Below are 18,806 nucleotides of genomic sequence, written 5' to 3'. Positions count from 1 at the left end.
TAAACTCGTATGTTGGCCGAAATTCATTTTCTTTACCGACGAATACATACTCGCTCTGGCATTACCATCCTTCAGCGCGATCCTTCAGGCGTCCAGTATGGTGTGCTCGCTTAACTGCACTGGAACTACTTTCAAATCATCACCCGCGCAACCAGGAAGATGCGGCCTCTAAAAATAATAATTTCCGTATTGAGTTAACTATAATAAGACCCTTATCTGACAGATTTATCTGCAGACTCTTCCGTCAACGGCTATCACGCTGCTTTGGTGACAGACCACAAGTGAGTGAGACAGGTTTATTTGAAAGAAAGGCAGAGAGGTTGGCCTCAAGTTTCGTCACCTTGCCTGTTACTCTGCTCTGGGAAAGGGTAAGAGGAGAAGAAAAAATATCAGTCGATTTGGGTAATTAACCCCAATGCGGATATGTGCGCTAGCATGAGGTGTTTCTGTGCTGCGCTGTTCTGCTATGTTAAGGTGGTTGTTGGTGTGTTGGGACACAATCTTCCTGATGACCAAATGACCTCAACTGTTGGTTGGATCTACGACCTACTAGGTGGCCCCAGGCTACCCCTAATTACAGCCCCAACTCCTTCTGTTTAGCTACTGTGCAAGCATCATTCTAATCACGTTCTTCTCCAAACGGCTGCTGCTCATTCGGGTTAGCTCGCTGAAATTAGGGGCGGTGCCGTCTAATTATTTCTCCAGGTTCTCGCCTGGTTACCGCCAGCTACTCCTTGGCAAGTAAGCCACATGGTGGGCAGGTTTGCAGTAACGCAGTGGCAGAAGGAAGTCGCTATGGCAGGCGTTGCCATCGGTGGGACTTCTGTTGCTTGGGTTGGGTTGTGAGCCAGGTTGCTCCTCCTGAGCAGCCTCTCACGATTAAATGGGCTGCCGCCTGGCTCGGTGGGCAGGTGAGCAGCCTGCCACAAAACAGGTTTCATACAAACAAACCGACAATATACCAACACACAAAGCCCAAATGCGGAGAATGGCCACTATAAATGTTAGCGCACTAAAAAGGGTTATGACAGGTGACGATGCGTACAGGAGAAAGATAGGAGAGATGGATATACTATCCGACCACATCAGCAGAGCGGATAACCACCACAGCGAATCGAGACCCGTGTTGAGCAGAGTGCCCGTGTACAAGTTTTTTATATATCTAACGTGCTTTCTTATTTTACGACAATGGACAAAGCTGTTCCTCGAGGGACTATGCCTGGACCTCTTTTCTTCCTCGTTTACATTAATGCCTTGCCCGAATGCTCTCACAACTTCCTTACGCGTGCGTGCGTGCGTGTGCAACAGATCTGGATGCTGTAGACGCAGTCGTGTGAGTGGGCGGGAGGGAGGGAGCAGAGCGTTCCTTGACACGTCTTCTGCAGGCTTCTCTCTCTGCTGCTTCCGTCCAGAGGCCCCGCTTCCGGCGGTCCGCCTACCTGCTCCCAGGCATCAGCCTCGATAACCGTGTCGAATGTGTCCGATGGCCGCAGTGCCAAGGTCGGGCTGCGAGACAAACAAAACAAGCGCCTGCGGGAAGCAAAAGGCAGAAACGATACAGACAACGAAGACACTGGGTTCCTCCACAAGCTGCCGGCAGCCGCCACCAATGCACAGAGATGGCCGCGTGGCTTCCGCAGTCTGGGAGGCGCTGTCCTTACGCTGATGAGACTGACGGACTCACCCTTCAATTAACGCGCTCGACTGGCTCCCGCCGCGCATAGCCCTGCAGCGACAGCGACGTTTGCCACGAGTAATAATAGCACGCCGTGGGTGCCTGAATGTCTTTGATGGCCAAATAAAAGGCGGGGTGGGCAGCTGTCATATTGCGTAACAGGTTGGAAGTCAAGGACTGTCTTCCGCTTCCTCGCTGCCGTTCTGGCGGCCATTGCCGCCTGATGCACACATTAAAGAGCTCATCGTGTCTTTACGGTTTATCGAGGGCTGCAGGAGCCGTGCAAAATAGCAACGCGTGCTTGCAGAACGCTGAGAACGATTGCCTGACTTATAGATTCGTGCTTTATCTCCCAACAGAATACATGGCGACTGCTACGAAGCATTGCACTAGAGTGAGAAAGCACTGTCCGTGACATTTTTATTACCTGTTTAATTACTCTTCCGGTCATAAAGCATTCATCCACGCATTGTGCAGCACAGACATCCGGCCGGCAGGCCGAGAAAAAGCTTGCATCCATTGAAAAACCCATGGATATACATAGCAGTACTGGGGATCAAACCTAGTTAAAATTGCTCGACGACGGAACGCAGCGCTCACCCGTCGAAAAAACGCTTTGTAAAAGCACATCCCCGACCATGACCCCAAAGAAAGCATTGCGCTCCCACAAAGCAGTGAGAAACTCAAAAATGTACACACTGACCCATGGCTTCATTGTGCGGAAAACGTGCCAAGGGGCCCAGCGCACATCCAACATGAAGAATAACTTGTAACACACGCGTGGCCTTCTTTTCAACGCTAAGGGAGTCTGGTATTGTCACCTTACCGACGTAGAAAGGTAAAACCTCAGTATCGCATATAGTATCCGCAATCGGACATCGCTAATTCTGCCCGAGTCGTTCAGCAGCAGACAGCGGCCCGCTCCTGATAACACTGTTTCTGCCAGGAAAGGCGAACGCCAGGTCCATGGAAGCCTGAATTAACCAGCAAAGGTAGCATATGTTCAGCGTCTAGAGGATTCTGCTATCCGCACGAGATGGAGGCTTTACACGACCACGCGGAGGCTGTAATAGGAGCCCTTCCAAACGCATTATACTGTGGCTCCCTTTGATCCGCGGAGGTTGAAATGCCAAGTACGCCGATTTCAACATCATTGATAATTTCTGTTTTTTTTTTCGGTACATGCGGGTTTAACGTCCCGAAGCGACTCAGACTATGAGGGACGCCGCAGTGGCGGGGCTTAGGAAATTTAGACCGCCTTTCACGTGCAGTGACATACCACAGTGCACAGGTCTCGAGCATTTCGCCTCCAGAATCATCTGCGGTGACTTCAACGCCCACCACCCTGCCTGGGGTGACAGGAACACAGATCCTCGCGGACGCCAACTTGTAGAAGTCATCGACAGTTTGGACCTGTGCGTGGCCAATGACGGAAGTCCCACTTTCTTTCGGCCTCCAAGCTCACCCACATCTATAGACCTAACCTTACATTCACCTGACGTCCGTGTGCAGTGGTCAACTAGAGCTGACCGAATGGGAAGTGATCACTACCCGATATTTCTCTTTACTGCCGACTTCCATCTGCGTGGTCCTAAAACTTGCCATGTTGTTAATTGGGACAAATACAGGGAGCGCTTAGCCTGTGTTTCCGGTGATGTGACAGACAAAATGATTTATGCTAAGATGGCTGCTACCATGGCGCTCAAGCTACCTGATCATTTTCCGACTCCGGATTTAAAACTCAGGAACCTCTGCGCAGCCCGCAGAAGGGCGGAGCGACAACTGTTGCGGAAGAAGGACGACAGAGCCTTGAAGACAACTTTCAACAGGCTCAACTCTGCCATTAGACGTCATGCGAACAAGCTCTGTAGGTCCCAGTGGGCATCCTTTTGCGCTAGTTTGACTGTTTTCTCACCGATAACGACAATTTGGCGTGTCGTTGGCAGTCTTGCTGGTGGCTCTCGTCCGAGTAAACCTTTCGAGGCGCTTGCATTGCTTGCACACGCACAAACATCTCGTGTGCTTGGCAGAGGAATTTGCGGATGCATTTGTAAATTCCAGACCAGGCATTCATCCCTGCGCTCTGCCTGCTACGTCTCCGTCTGTTATGGACGCCCCGTTCACACTTCGAGAACTACAGACAGCGCTCCGCAGCCTGCGGCGTCGCTGTGCACCAGGTCCGGACGGCATTACCAATCAAATGTTACAGAACCTGCCTCTGGAACACCGGAAGATGCTCCTAACCTATCTCAATCGAGTGTGGGAGTCTGGTGACGTTCCCCCTTCATGGAAGGTGGCTTGTGTAGTCCCACTGCTGAAGGCCAGCAAAGAGATGACAGACGCAGCCTCGTATCGTCCTGTATCGCTGACGTCGTGTGTGGCTAAGCTCATGGAGAAGATGGCAAGTAAGCGTTTGTCTTGGTGACTTGAGGATAGAAGGGCACTATCAACATGCATGACTGGATTCCGCACAGGTTTAAGCGCGCAAGATAGCGTCCTGGGCTTGATAAGCCACATTGAACATCAGAGTGTTTTTGGACTTTCAACACTAGCTATTTTCCTAGACGTATCAAAGGCTTATGATAGCGTCCTCCAGAGCTCAATACTGAATAGTCTGCAGGTCATAGGCGTACGGGGCTATCTTCTGCGATTCATTCACTCATTTCTCAGTGATCGTAAATTTCGAGTGCGGTTAGGCAGTACAATGAGCTCCGAAAGGGCGGTATCGCGAGGGGTACCTCAGGGTAGTGTCCTGTCCCCAACGCTCTTTAATGTTGTCATGGCTGGTCTTCCCGCAAAAGTGCAAAACCATTGTAGGCATGTCCATATGTCGATATATGCAGACGACATTTGTCTTTGGTTAACCGGATATCAACACAAACGCTTAGCTCTATTAGCGCGACAGGCCGTGCTTTCAGTTAAAAGTTACCTTCAAGGTGTTGGGTTGACTCTCTCGGTGGAAAAATCTGGCTTCGTCCTGTTTCCAGGTAGGGGACAACGGTATGCGCGGCTGAGCAGAGACCTTGATCAGTCTTGCCTTCGTCAGGTTAACCACATACGTTTTTTGGGCGTCACTATTGACTCACGTCTACAGTGGCGACGAGCTGTGGACTCGATTGTGGCTTCACTATCTTCGCGTCTCAATGTGCTTCGTAGAGTTGCTAGTGAGCAATGGGGAAACCATCCTGCTTCAATGATCAGGCTTCACGATGCCCTGGTGACAAGTCGCATAATGTACCAGCTCCCTTTAATTTCCCCCTCGGTATCGCAGCTGTAACGCCTTGAGGTTTTGCACAGAATGGGACTAAGGAGGGCTCTCGGCGTTCCGCAGGCTGCTCCAAACAATGCAATACTGTATGAGTCTCATTCGAAACCTCTTCGGCTAGCCGCTTCACAAAGACTTTTGCTGCAAATTGGCCGCCTCAGAGAGATTGTTGCCGGGAGAGCGCTTCTACAGCGCCTTCGAAAGAGATCTGAGTCCCGGGAGTACTTGGCTTTAAATACTCTTCGTTCTCTGGGTCTCGACCTTCGAGATCGACGTAAGACGTTGATGCCACATTGGTCCTTTCCGAGCCTCGATTGTTCTTTGACAATTCCCCACGTTCGCGCTAAGCGGAATTCTCTTTTAGCGGCAATGCGTTCGCTCGTACTGGAACATCTTGAGACCGAATATGCCAGTCATCTTCAAATTTTTACAGACGGCTCTGTGGACAAGGTCAGAGGATCTAGTGCAGCTGCTTTTCATATTCCGTCTTTGAGGTATGATTGGTCTGTTCGCTTTACTAAAGTCGTGTCCTCCACAATGGCCGAAAGCGTTGCCATTGAAGCAGCTCTAAAGAAGCTACGATGTTGTACGCCTCAACCTACTGCCATAATTACGGATTCAAAATCTGCCCTTCAAAGGTTAGAGTACGGGTTCCCCACTGATGCCTTGAGTCTTAGATCCCTACGTTTGGTGCAGAATCTACATAGCAAAGGCTTCTCTATACGTTTTCAATGGGTGCCCTCGCACATAGGTGTCTTAGGCAACGGGATAGCAGACAACCTTGCCCATACAGCTCTCTCCGGGATTCCAGTACATGGAGTCCCTCATGAAGTCAAGCAAATGTTCAGAGATGTGGTGTTGTGCCACTTCAGTTCTTTGTGGAGCTCTCCTCATCAGCCATGTGTGACCAAGGGTCTCAAAAGGTACCAAGCCACTTTGCTGCACCGCGTTCGCACGGATTCTGCTCGTACGCCGGCGTGGATGTATAAGACTGGCCTAGCGTTGTCACCATTGTGTTCAACGTGTGGTGTGTGTGGTGACATAGAACATTACCTCTTGTGCTGTACTTTGTACAACGCGGAACGGGCTGTGTTATTCGAATCCCTCAAGAAGGCAGGAGTTCCTCACAGTTCTCTTCAGGACATTGTTTTCCCGCGCGGGAGCCAGTCGAGTAGAAGGGATGCTTCTCGCCTTCTTCTACTTTACCTGCAGGACACGGATTTGGCCTCCACATGGTGACCTCAGGAGTGTCTATTTGGGTTTTTGCGGACAGTGTTTCTGTGATTTCTATTTAAGTGTCGCTACGGTGAAGCAATTGCCGGCAGCAACTGCAAGGCTAATCCCACCGGTAGTTTACAACCACTCAACTCGAAATTCGAGCACCGCTGCCGGGATCGAACCCGCGTCTCTCGGGTCAGAAGCCGAGCGCCATAACCGCTCAGCTACCACGGATGGCTTAATATAGTATGGTATGGTATGGTACAATTAGTTTAAAGTCCTAGAGCTGCACATTGGCTGTGAAAGATACGTAGTGGAGGGCTGCTGATTAGTTTCAGCAACCTTTTTATTTATTCTTTAACATGCGCTGGCATCGCACAGCACACGGAAACAAAGTTGGAGGAATGTTTATTTCAGTGCAAATTTTTTTTTATCCTTCACACGAACTGAGGGCCTGGAGGTGCTGTGCACAGTGTGGGGAATCGAATACGAGATAACAAGAGTCTTCATTCATAGACTCCAATTTCCTACTGGCATGGCTGAGGTCACCTGCATTTTAAATTTTGTTGTTGTCTAATTTACCCGCCGCAGTGGCTCAGTGATTAGGGCGCTCGACTACTGATCCGGAGTTCCCGGGTTCGTTGAGTTGAGTTGAGTGGTTGTTAAGCGAATAGTCTGCGGTAAAGCGAATAGTCTGCGGATCCACTGAAGACTGCTTTTTTTTTTCCTTAATGATGGCCTGTACGCCCTCTTGGGTACCAGCCATATTGGCAGCGTTGTTGCAGTTTCGTGAATGGCACATTGTTATCTAGCGTGTCACGTTCTAGTCTTTGTAGTATTGCCGAAGCTAGACCAGAAGTTTTTTTCCCCGTTTAAAGGAATAAATCTCAAGACCCCTCTTTCACCTCCAAATTCCTGTTTTCTATTTTGACGTGTTTGATCACTTCCACCATTTGGTCGCAATGAGATATGTCTGGCGTGCTGTCAAACATGATCCTGTAGTATTGCGCAGACGTGATCTGAGAAACAAGCTTCTCTTTCACATGTCTTGCAAGCACGGCAATGAATTCGAAAGATAAACACGACTGCGTCTTATATTTTGTCTGCGGTAAATTTTAGCCTTAATAACTGCTCTTTAAGCACTGGATCACATTTAGAAAGCGTTTCAACCATTTAGAAGACATTTCCTTTGTTCACCGCCAATTCATCTTCCTTGTGCCCCTGGAATGCTAGCTTCTGTTTTCAAAGAACAAGTGTAATGTCAAACAGCGGACGCAAGATATCCCTCCACTTCTTTTGCTCAGTTTGCACAGAATGGATGCTTTCAGCGCCAATGGTTTTCTGCAGCCTCAACATTGTCTGTAGTTTTCCATTGTTCGAGACAACTCAGGCGCTCCCCAGAACTTTCATGATCTTCAGCTGTTGGGCAAAGCTTTAACCACGTCTGAAACCCGCTCACAAATTTAGAAGTCGTTTTTGTACGATGACTGGCGAATAGACGCCAGCAAAAACAGTGCAACTTCTCCCTAACTGGTGACTATACCATTCACGTTCGCAAGCTCTTCTGGGCATTAAAAACTGCTTTGTAAAACCAATCCTCGGAAAGCTGGCGCAACCCTACTTTGGCTTTCGTCACTTGTCTCGACATCCCCGAAAGGCCTCTCTTTGTTTTGAAAAGAAGCATTCCCCGTTGCGGTGATTTAAATTCGATAACTATCTCTTAGTGGTATCTGCCAGAAGCAGACATCAAGAAACATTTCAGAACTTTCTTTCTGAACGTCACTTATGCGTTGCGTAGACTCATCACTCGATTCACTCTCAGCCATCTACCCAGCTTCCTTGACAGTTATTCTAGAACTCCTGATTGCACAGTGCTGTCAGAGACTCTTCTTCAGCTGGAGAGGGTCGAGTGGATTCTTTCGGTGAGCCCGGTGTATCACTCGCTCCGTTTTACACATAATGAAGCATGGCTTCAGCTTTTTATTCGATTTCCTTCCTTTTTGTCTCTCGTGCTTTCCGCCGAAGAGCCACACCTGGCGTTTTTGGTTTGGGCACTCCTCCCCGCTGCAGCATGACTTAACGCGTGTACAAAATGATAAATTCAAGATGTTTTCCTTCCGCTGTACTTGCAGAATGCCTTAAAACACAGGACACGAAACGCATGCTTGTTAACTGATATATCACTGCCGGCTACGGCTACTCTTTCATATTTGCATTTATGGCTCTCAGTTCTTCTGTTCATATTTCTTTACGTCTGCTCTCTTGAGACATTTCATGCACCACAGCTCAGGCCCCACTCTCAGCCTCACCTCGTCAATTCAGGGAGGGGGCCCTTCCCGCTGATGAGTCCTGCGTTCAACTCTTGCGTTGCCGTGGGAGCAGCAAGCGCTGGCGAAGTCCTGAACTGCGCTCTGCTATGTTGCAACCACTGGTCGCAGTCTTCCACGAGGCGCACGCAGATCTCCGTGACGATGAGAAGACGATGGGCAAACATGTTACCGAAATTTGGGGTACGTGGGCGTCCCCAGGCTCTGTTTGTTTTTAACGTACTCAGTTACATTTTTCGTTTTACCAAATATTTTGCCTTCTTCAGACGGAGAAAAAGGCAAGAAAAGATAATGAACTGCACATACACAAAAGAGAGGCGATGAGGCGGCGCGGCGCGCTCCCGTGCAGGGGCCTCCGATGAATATCAAATCAAATCAAATCATTATTTTCTCTCTCAAGAAGAAGGGGGGGGGGGGGGTAAAAGCCGCATGATTGCGGCTTGACGAAGCCCGGCCCCCTCATGTACAATTCGGCAGCATTTTGAAAAAAAGAACACGTTTAGCTTCAAGAAGTTAGTTAGATTTCGTTAAATACACTTCATCTTAAACACAATGCCTATAAATGCTGGGTTAATGCTCGCGTTTCCTGTGTACACGCACGAACACATTCCCGGGCTGGCGTTAAAACAACGGCGTAGTCTCCGGCTAACGCATATGAGTTCTATAGCAGTCCTCCGAACAGAATATTTCCTTGTACGTAAAGATCAGACTTGCCACTGTCTCGGTGGCACCGTCCCGAGTCTCTTCCCGTTTTCAGTCACACAATAATTCATTTCGCCCCCGCCCACGCCCCCCTCCTCCCTTCTCAATAGCCTGCTGCACCCCATGAGTGCTGCACACGGTGCGGACCCCACCCTTCGCACCCCCCTCGCGACGCGCTGCCCTTTTCCTAAGCACCTCACCCTAGAATAGCCGAGCACCTGGCCGGGCGAAATCTTGTACACGTTAGAAAACCGGTCTGTGTTCTGTCCTCCTTAGTTGTTTCATGCTAAAGGTATCCTTTTTACAAATTAAGCACGCAACACAAAGCTGGGGTAGCCAGTGTGTTTGAACATGACGAGATGTGGTACCGCTGCGAAGGAACAAAGGCAAGCGTGCAGCCAGAGTTCGTGGTGTTTGCTCGTCCTTCATCCTGGTCTCGTCGTAACCAGTAAGCCTCCAATGCGTCATTTTTCAGAGCCAACGCGTTGTTTCCGAGCGTTAAACCCCACATACAGCTAGCACCATGCTTTCTCTTCGCCCCGGCCGATTATGACTAACACCACTCCGAAACATGTCGCCGTGTTCAGTGTTATGTAACACGGTCACCGCTTCGAGCCGGCGGCTGGCACATTGATGCGAGCGGCGTGTGTCGCTGCTGCCCGAGGGTGTCACCCGCCAGAACAGGGCGCCTGCGTCACTGTCGCGGCGAGGCGCACGGCGGCCCGGCAGTCAAACGCTAACGACACTGTCGCTGCTTGGAGAACGCGCTTGCGTCACTCGCCGCGACGCCTCGCATGACGACAACGACCCGAATGCGTGGTCGGGCTCCTTTGCATACGGTTCCGCAACGCTGTCGGGGAAAGCACACCTGTCGGTTTTCCGAATCCCTCGGTATCACGACGCCGGGAAACCGAACTCCGTGAATATATCGGCCACAAGATGTCTCATACTATTTTAGGCATGAGATTGCTAGCAACACTTTAATGATTCAGGGTATGTAAAACCCAGAAATGGCTCCAGTGGTAGACAGCGCACCTTTATCCACAGATTTATTTTTAGCGCACACAAAGACGACACAGTAAAGGACCAGGAAGACAGGACAGCGACCTGTCCTATTTTCTTCGTCCTTTACTGTGTTGTCTTTGTGTGCACTAAAATGGACCAACTAGTCCCCAAACGCATATTACATGAACAGCTGTATCCAGTACGCAAGTAAGAATCCCCTTAAGGCTGGCACTTTAGCTTCCGTATGCATTCTCTTCGCTAATAAATCGTGGTCTTGATCACTAGTCAATTCGTAGGCTTTCTCTAAAATATATCCTTGTCGGGAAGCCCTAGCAGTCATCATACGGCAGCACTCGCACTTGAATGTTTCCTTGCACTTCAACTTGCTTAGGCTCTGGCGATATACAGGGTGTTTCATCTAACACTGTACACAATTTTTTAGAAATAGGCTTTGTGAATTTGAAGAACGTTTTATTCGGGATAGCATTGTCAGCGGTGTAGTGCACCAGAATACAGCTAAGATGTTTTAATTAGCAGGCTGGTTAACTACTATTGAATAGTTAACATTTAACTATTACTGTTAGGCTCCTTAATTACTAAGAGGTGTGTAGGCCCCCGTTGGAAATATCCATATCTGTTTTTAGAGTTTCGAAAGGCCGGTTACGCTCGGAGCGCAGTGGTCCCACAAATTTTGGTTATTTCAACGAGTTACGTACACTAGAGGTGTATCTTTCCCTGCAAGCTTCTGGAAAGACCATGTATTTTGGCGCGATGTTGCCAGAATTGGCCGGGCCGCAGCGCCGAGGGTTACTGCCTTTTCAAAATTCTAAAAACAGATACTGATAATACTAACGGATGGCTGCACGTCTCTCAATAATTAAGGAGCCTAACAATGATAGTTAAAAATTTCACTGTTCAGTGTTAATTAACCAGCCTGCTATTTAGCACATCTTAGCGGTACTCTGATGCATTACACCGCTGACAATGCAATGCCTAGTGAAGCGCTCTTCTAAATCAAAAAGCCTATATTTAAAAAATCGTACAAAGTCCAGGTGAAACACCCTGTACAACAGCGCTGTATACAATATGTATGCACAATGCTTACCTTCTCTTCCTGCGCTGTCCGCGGCCCCGAAGCTTTACTGATAACTAGTCCCAAAAGTGCTGGTGGCACAGCAGTAATAACGAGCATGCAATCTTTGAAGTTAACCCTTGTGACAAGTGCACAGCTGAGAAAATTTTCGGGTGTAAACTGCTTCCAAGGATATTAATAATGCTTGAAAGAAATTTAATTATACGCCGGAGCGCCATAATACTGTCACCGAGCAGGAATGCCTCGCCGTCGTCTTCGCCACGCAGTGTTTCCGTTCGTATCTCTACGGACGCCCGTTCACCATCGTCACCGACCATCGTGCCCTCTGCTGGCTAGTTAACCTTCGGGACCCGTGCGGGCGCCTTGCCCGGTGGGCTCTCCGGCTAAAAGAGTTTGACTACACAGTCGCCTACAAGAGCGGTCACCGGCGCGCTGACACGGACTGCCTTTCGCGGTTACCCCTTCCTGAGCCGGAGCCTAACATCGATAATTTCAACCACTGCGCCGCTTCAGTGTCAGCGTTTATTCCTAATTTCACCGCATTCAAAGTGGAACAGCAGAAAGATTCCACCCGGCGGTCTCCTTGCGGACAGTGAAGACCCTCCGGGGCAAACCACTTCTGTTTACGAGATGGTCTCCTATGGGAGAAAAACTATTCTCCTACAGGCCAGCGCTTCCTTCTGGTAGTTCCGAAGAGCCTGTACACCTTTGTCTTGCAGGCCATGCACGACGACCCTACATCTGGACATCTTGGGTCAGCTCGCACGCTCCACCGTATCCAGGTCCGCTTCTTTTGGCCAAAAATGCGGGCCAAGACTGTGCGGTTCGTCGCCAGCTGCACTCAGTGTCAACAGTCCAAGCGCCCCACTAGCGTTGCATGTGGTCAGCTTTACCCTATGACACCACCTTCCGCACCGTTCCAGCAAGCGGGCATAGATCTCCTGGGCCGATTTCCCAAATCCTATCATGGAAACCGCTGGATAGCGGTTTGCATTGATTACCTTGCTCGTTATTGCGAAACGGCAGCCGTATACCCTCGTCTACAGTGTATCATGTGCACCTCTTTTATGCTGTGCTCCATTGTTTTCTGCCATGGACCCCCAAAAGTTATCATCAGTGGCCGTGGTCGACAGTCCACCGCGCACGTAGTGGAGCAAATAGTCCGTTCCTGCGCATCGCATTTTCCCCATTCCTCGCCTTACCATCCCCAGAGGAATGGGCTAACTAAGCGCATGAACCTAACAATCATCAACATGCTGTCAATGTACTTTGATTCAAAGCACAAAAACTTAGACAGCGTCCTGCCGTTCATCACCTGCGCTTTCAATACCGCACGGCATGAGACTACTGGCTTCGGCCCCTTCTTTTTACTATATACTCGCCCCTCACGCTACACCCTGGTCACCATACTACCGTTATCTGCCGAGCCTCATGAAGATCCTTCCAGTGCCGAGACACTGTCTCGCAGAAGAGGCCCGGCGCCTTGCCCTCCTTCGTATTCTCGCCTCCTAAGATCGGTCCAAAGCGCGCTACGATGCCCACCGCTGTGACGTCACTTACAGCCCTGGTGATTTGGTCTTGTTACCGCGGCGTGTCCGAAAGCGTGGACTGTTCCAGAAGCTGCTGTGCCACTACGATGGACCCTATGTTATTATTACCGCATGAACTGCATGATCTGCATGAACTCAAGTGACTCATGTTGGCCGGCTGAAGCCCTACTATTCGCGCGGTTGTTTTTAACCGGCCCTGCGGGATTCGGCTGCGCAGGGGGAAGTGTGACGCCCAGCAAGAGGCGATGCCTAGTCCATTTGGTCGGCATCTCGGTCGACATCGCCGACTACGCAGAAGATGAGGAGAACGAGGTGGATTCCTCTCGTGCTCGGCATGCGGACCCAGCTGGTTTGAGTCGCCCGTCATGGTCGGAATAAAGACCTGGTCTTAACGATATAACTGAAAAATTTTTATAATGTCGTATTTTTAGAAAAAATGACCCATGTGAGCATTAAAATCAAGATTTTAAATCGATCCTAACGCACGTTTGTGCAGACAAATATACCTTGTTCATTAACTGTAGACGTTTTAATCCAGGACATTTGGGCATAGTTTGAGTACGACATAAAGATGTATACAACTGCGACTTAACTTGAGTCAAAATCGAGTAACGATGAAGACTCATCAGCCCAACAGTTCTTGATAACCTGTGTATTACAGAATTTACGTGGTTGTCCCAACTGAAGTGACAATTAAAATAAATGCCCAATACCTTCATAGTTTCGACAGCTCATAGCATTTCGCTGCCAAGCTGGATTTTGTTATCTAAATAAAAATACTTTTGTGTTCTTCGTAGTATGCATTTTTAAATAGTTATTGAGTGATCAGGACTGAAATGTCTTCAAATTAGCATCTTCTTTATAGGCTATACCCTCCATTGAACTAGAAGAGAAAAGCACTGTCACAAATGGAATATATAGTACAAAGTCAGCATCTCTAGATGGTTTGAAAATATTATTAATATATGTCAAAATAAAAAAGGCCTAAAATGCTGCCTTGCTGGACACCGGCAATTATCTAACTGTACATTACTAGCTTTTTTTTTACAGCAGCGTACTGCCTGAGGTATGCAAGATACGAGGTGACTAATAAAAGAATGGACCCACGGAAACAATATTTGTCTAGCTGGTTATGATTAGTGATGACAAAAGACTGCGTAAAATCAGAAAATATATTCAGCAGTTAGGACTACAGAGCAGGAACATGATAAACTCTGTCTTATCGCCACCCAAAATGAGTCAGAGTTTAATATATTTTAACAAACCCACCCAGACAGGCAATTTTGTCAACATATTTAATTTTCAGTGTAGCGCAGTGCCAACACAGACAAGGCAAGAACTCAAACACAGACATTCGAAATTATGTTCTTTTAGAAGTAGCAATGCAAGTTCCGTGGATTTGCTCTTTGCAAAACCGAACTGAACATCAGAGATTAGATTATGAGTCCCTTAGGAAGAAGCCATTCACTTATGAGTTACTTTATCAAGTCCTTTCGAGAACACTGGCAACACAAAAACTGGTCTTTAATTGGATAAATATCTTTTGTCACCTTTTTCTAATAGAGCAGTAATTTCAGTTGCTTGTATGCGCCCAGGAAGGACGCCGTCCGGAAGGCACGTGTTTATATATCAGTCAGAAGAGCGGCCAGAATATCCATCACAAACTTCAAGGGTCATATCTGACGTCATCAGCATCACATCATCGGCCATTTTCATAGCCATGAAAACTCAGAATGCTTTATTAATTGCACTTGTGCTTATGTAAACAGGCTGTGGATTATGAGGAAGTTTGTGCATTCCGGAACAGACCAATTGCTCTACGAGTTCCGCTTCACAATAAGCGCATGGAAAGCTTCGCACATGTCCTTTCCACTAGAGTTTTGCCATCTATGAGTCTCTCAGCCGGAAGAGAATCATGGCTCTTGCCCATTGTTAGTGTGTTAGTTGTTCCCATATCTTCCTCGTATTGCCGCAACAAGATTCAAACGCGCCATAAAAAACTATAGGATATTGCACTTAAGTCCGCTTAAGAGCAGAATGCGAAAGCCTTTCACTGACCTCTGTCTCGCCTCCATTTTACATTTTTGTTATATTTATTTTTCTTATTTGTTTTTATTTTTTCTGATTGATTTTCTTCTCGTTTTTGTTTTTATTTCATCACATATATGTTTCTTGTGAACTCTTGCTTAATAAACTTTTAATTTTTATTTTATTTATCGTACAACTTATGACTGACAGTTCCTCCAGGTGACTTCCGTTCACTCCACTCATGAGCCAAGAAAGGCTTACGCCATAAAAATGGCGATTCCTGGCCTCTGGTAATTCTTTATTAAGTTTGTTTCTATCAGCTCTAAACTTAGTACAAATATCTGGCTCACATGTTCCGAAAATGTTTTTAACATCTTATTCCTTGTTTCAATCGTGCGCAGTAGTGGTGAAGTACTTCCTCATGTTGTTAGCCTGATTAGCTTTGTCAGTTCTCTCAGTCCTATTATATCCATGGGGTGAAAGGCTTTAAGGTTTTGGCGTATGTTTATCAGCTCTTTTGTCTCCCGAGAGTCAGCTACCCTGACGCCGCCTTTTATTGCGACTCTACATAATTGCAACATCACCATTCATTTCTTGAACTGCAAGGTCCTCGTTCTTGGTCAGAGAGAAATATCTGCTCTACAACAAGATCTTGAATTCCTCTACCTTCCCTCTTACCGCTAACTCGTTGATGTGCTTTCGCTTTATAAGTTTCTTCCATTCCCTGTTCAAATTCTGGCTAGTTCGAAGTCTCATCTTTCTTTGTTCACTGCATCTCATCGTGCTGAGCACATCTACAACGTGCATGACGCCAAGATAAGCTCACAGTATGAAGTCTGTTTTAATTTTAGGCTCGTCATTCGGGCTCCACTTGTGGTTTTCGCATTTGTGGGAGAAAGTATATTCGTTATTCATAAACGTTTCATTCTGCTAACTCTACTCATATTTCCTAGGGCTTATGCCACTTCGGAGTCTCCTGCCCACTTCGCCTACTATGGCATTCAAGTATACCATCAGTACAGAGTACTGTTTTCTTTGCTTTATTCATTGCCGATTCTGCGGCTTCATAGAACCTTTCGACGATCTCTTCATCATGACCGGTTATGGGTGCAAAGGTCTTTACAACCTTCACCTTGAACCTCTTAATAAGCTTAATTACGATGACTGCCATCCTCACATCAATGTTGTATAATGCTTTTGTGCTGCCTACTTCTGGTCTGTTTATGTAAACTGCTTTTATAAAATACCCAGCGACCCATCAACACTCTGTGTGCTTCATCTGTCCACTTTTACATCACTGACCCCTATCACATCGTAGTTGATAGCCGCTAGTTGATGCAGCGATGACGTGGAGGTAGAACATCCGCCTCGCGTGCAAGAGGACCGGGGTTCAAATCCTGGTGCCGCGCAACTCTCCACCGGGTTTAAAAAAAAAGAAAAAAAAATCCGCGTGTCGATGAAATTGCTTAACCAGGCCTGGAGTGCGGCCTTATCTCGGTGACCAGAACCGACAACGCACTCTCTCACCAGAGCACGATTTGGCCACCCTGGTGTAGTACTTGGCCACAACCTTCAATGATCAAACCAATTAACCCTCGGCCCTCAGTCCCCAGCGGCTGCAGAGCAACTGACCACGGCGGCGGTCAGACCTGTGACGCAGCGGAGGGTGCTAAGAATCTCTGGCTCCGGACAGGCCGCCATTGGAATCTGAACCTGGCAACGTTTAACGCTAGAACTTTAGCTAGTGAGGCTAGCCTAGCAGTGCTGTTTGAGGAACTAGCGGGAATTAAATGGGATGTGATAGGGCTTAGCGAAGTTAGGAGGACAGGTGAGGCGTATACAGTACTCAAGGATGGACACATACTGTGCTATCGCGGGTTAGAGGATAGACGAGAACTAGGGGTGGGTTTCCTCATTAATAAGGATATAGCTGGCAACGTAGAGGAGTTCTACAGTATTAACGAGAGGGTAGCAGCTATAGTAATTAGGCTGAATAGGAGGTACAAGCTGAAAGTGGTGCAGGCCTACGCACCCACATCCAGCCATGATGACCAGACCGTTGAAAGCTTCTATGAGGACGTAGAATCAGCAATGAATAAAGCAAAATCGCAGTACACTGTACTGATGGGCGACTTCAATGCGAAGGTGGGCAAGAAGCAGGCTGACGACCACGCGGTAGGTGACTATGGGATAGGCTCTAGAAATAGCAGGGGAGAGTTATTAGTCGAATTCGCGGATAGAAATAATTTACGGATCATGAATACCTTCTTCCGCAAACGAGAAAACACGAAGTGGACCTGGAAGAGCCCCAATGGTGAGATTAAAAATGAAATCGACTTCATACTATGCGCTAAACCTGGCATCATTCAGGATGTGGCCGTCCTCGGAAGGGGGCGTTGCAGCGACCATAGAATGGTAAGGTCTAGAATTAGCTTAGACTTGAAGAGGGAACGGAAGAAGCTAGCGAAGAAGAAGACCATTAACGAATTAGCCGTAAGAGGGAAAGCACAGGAGTTTAGGATAGCGCTGCAAAACAGATATTCGGCTTTAACTGAGGAAGATGATCTTGATATTCATTCAATGCACGATAACCTGACATCAATAATTACGGAGTGCGCAGTAGAAGTAGGCGGTAAGACAGTTCGAAAAGATACCGGGAAGCTATCTCAGGTGACGAAAGATCTGATTAAGAAGCGCCAAAACATGAAGGCATCTAACACTACCGATAGAATAGAACTAGCGGAGCTATCAAAGTTAATAAATAAGCGCAAGGTAGCCGACATAAGAAAGTTTAATATGGAGAGAATCGAACGGCTATAAAGAACGGAGGTAGCCTAAAAACCGTGAAGAGGAAACTAGGCATAGGTAAAAACCAGATGTATGCATTAAGAGACAAGCAGGGCAATGTCATTAGCAATATGGATAAGATAGTTAACGTAGCCGAAGAGATCTACACAGACCTGTACAGTAGCCAATGTAATCAGAGCGCTAATGAGAAAGACAGCAGTGCACAGCAATGCGTCATCCCGCCAGTAACGAAAGATGAAGTAAAGAAAGCCTTAAAAGCAATGAAAAGGGGAAAAGCAGCTGGGGAGGATCAGGTAACAGCAGATCTGTTGAAGGATGGAGGGGACATCGTGCTAGAAAAACTAGCCACCCTGTATACGCAATGCCTTATGACCTCAACTGTACCAGAAGCTTGGAAGAATGCAAACATTATCTTACTTCATAAGAAGGGAGACGCCAAGGACTTGAAAAATTACAGGCCGATCAGCTTACTATCCGTTGCCTACAAGGTATTAACTAAGGTAACCGCTAGTGGAGTCAGTGCAACCTTAGACTTTAATCAACCAAATGATCAGACAGGCTTTCGTAAAGGATATTCCACAATAGATCATATTCACACTATCAATCAGGTGATAGAGAAATGCGCAGAATATAACCAACCTCTATATATAGCTTTCATTGATTACGAGAAAGCATTCGACTCAGTGGAAACCTCAGCAGTCATACAGGCATTGCGTAATCAGGGGGTAGAAGAGCCTTATGTCAAAATACTGGAAGATATATATAGCAACTGCACAGCTACTATAGTCCTCCATAAAGTCAGCAATAAAATTCCAATAAGGAAGGGCGTCAGGCAAGGAGACACGGTCTCGCCAATGCTGTTCACCGCATGTTTGCAGGAGGTATTTCGAAGCCTGAATTGGGAACAGTTGGGAATAAGAATAAATGGAGAATACCTAAATAATCTGCGATTTGCTGATGACATTGCCTTGCTGAGTCACTCAGGAGGTGAACTGCAAATCATGATCAACGAGTTAGACAGGCAGAGCAGATCGATGGGTCTAAAAATTAACATGCAGAAAACCAAGGTAATGTTCAACAGCCTAGCAAGGGAACAACAGTTCACAATTGGCAGCGAGAGCCTAGAAATTGTGCC

This window comes from Amblyomma americanum, chromosome 11, assembly GCF_052857255.1.
Source record: "Amblyomma americanum isolate KBUSLIRL-KWMA chromosome 11, ASM5285725v1, whole genome shotgun sequence".
Lineage (NCBI taxonomy): Eukaryota > Metazoa > Arthropoda > Arachnida > Ixodida > Ixodidae > Amblyomma > Amblyomma americanum.
The sequence above is the reverse complement of the archived record's forward strand: the minus strand, read 5'-3'. Positions refer to the sequence as shown.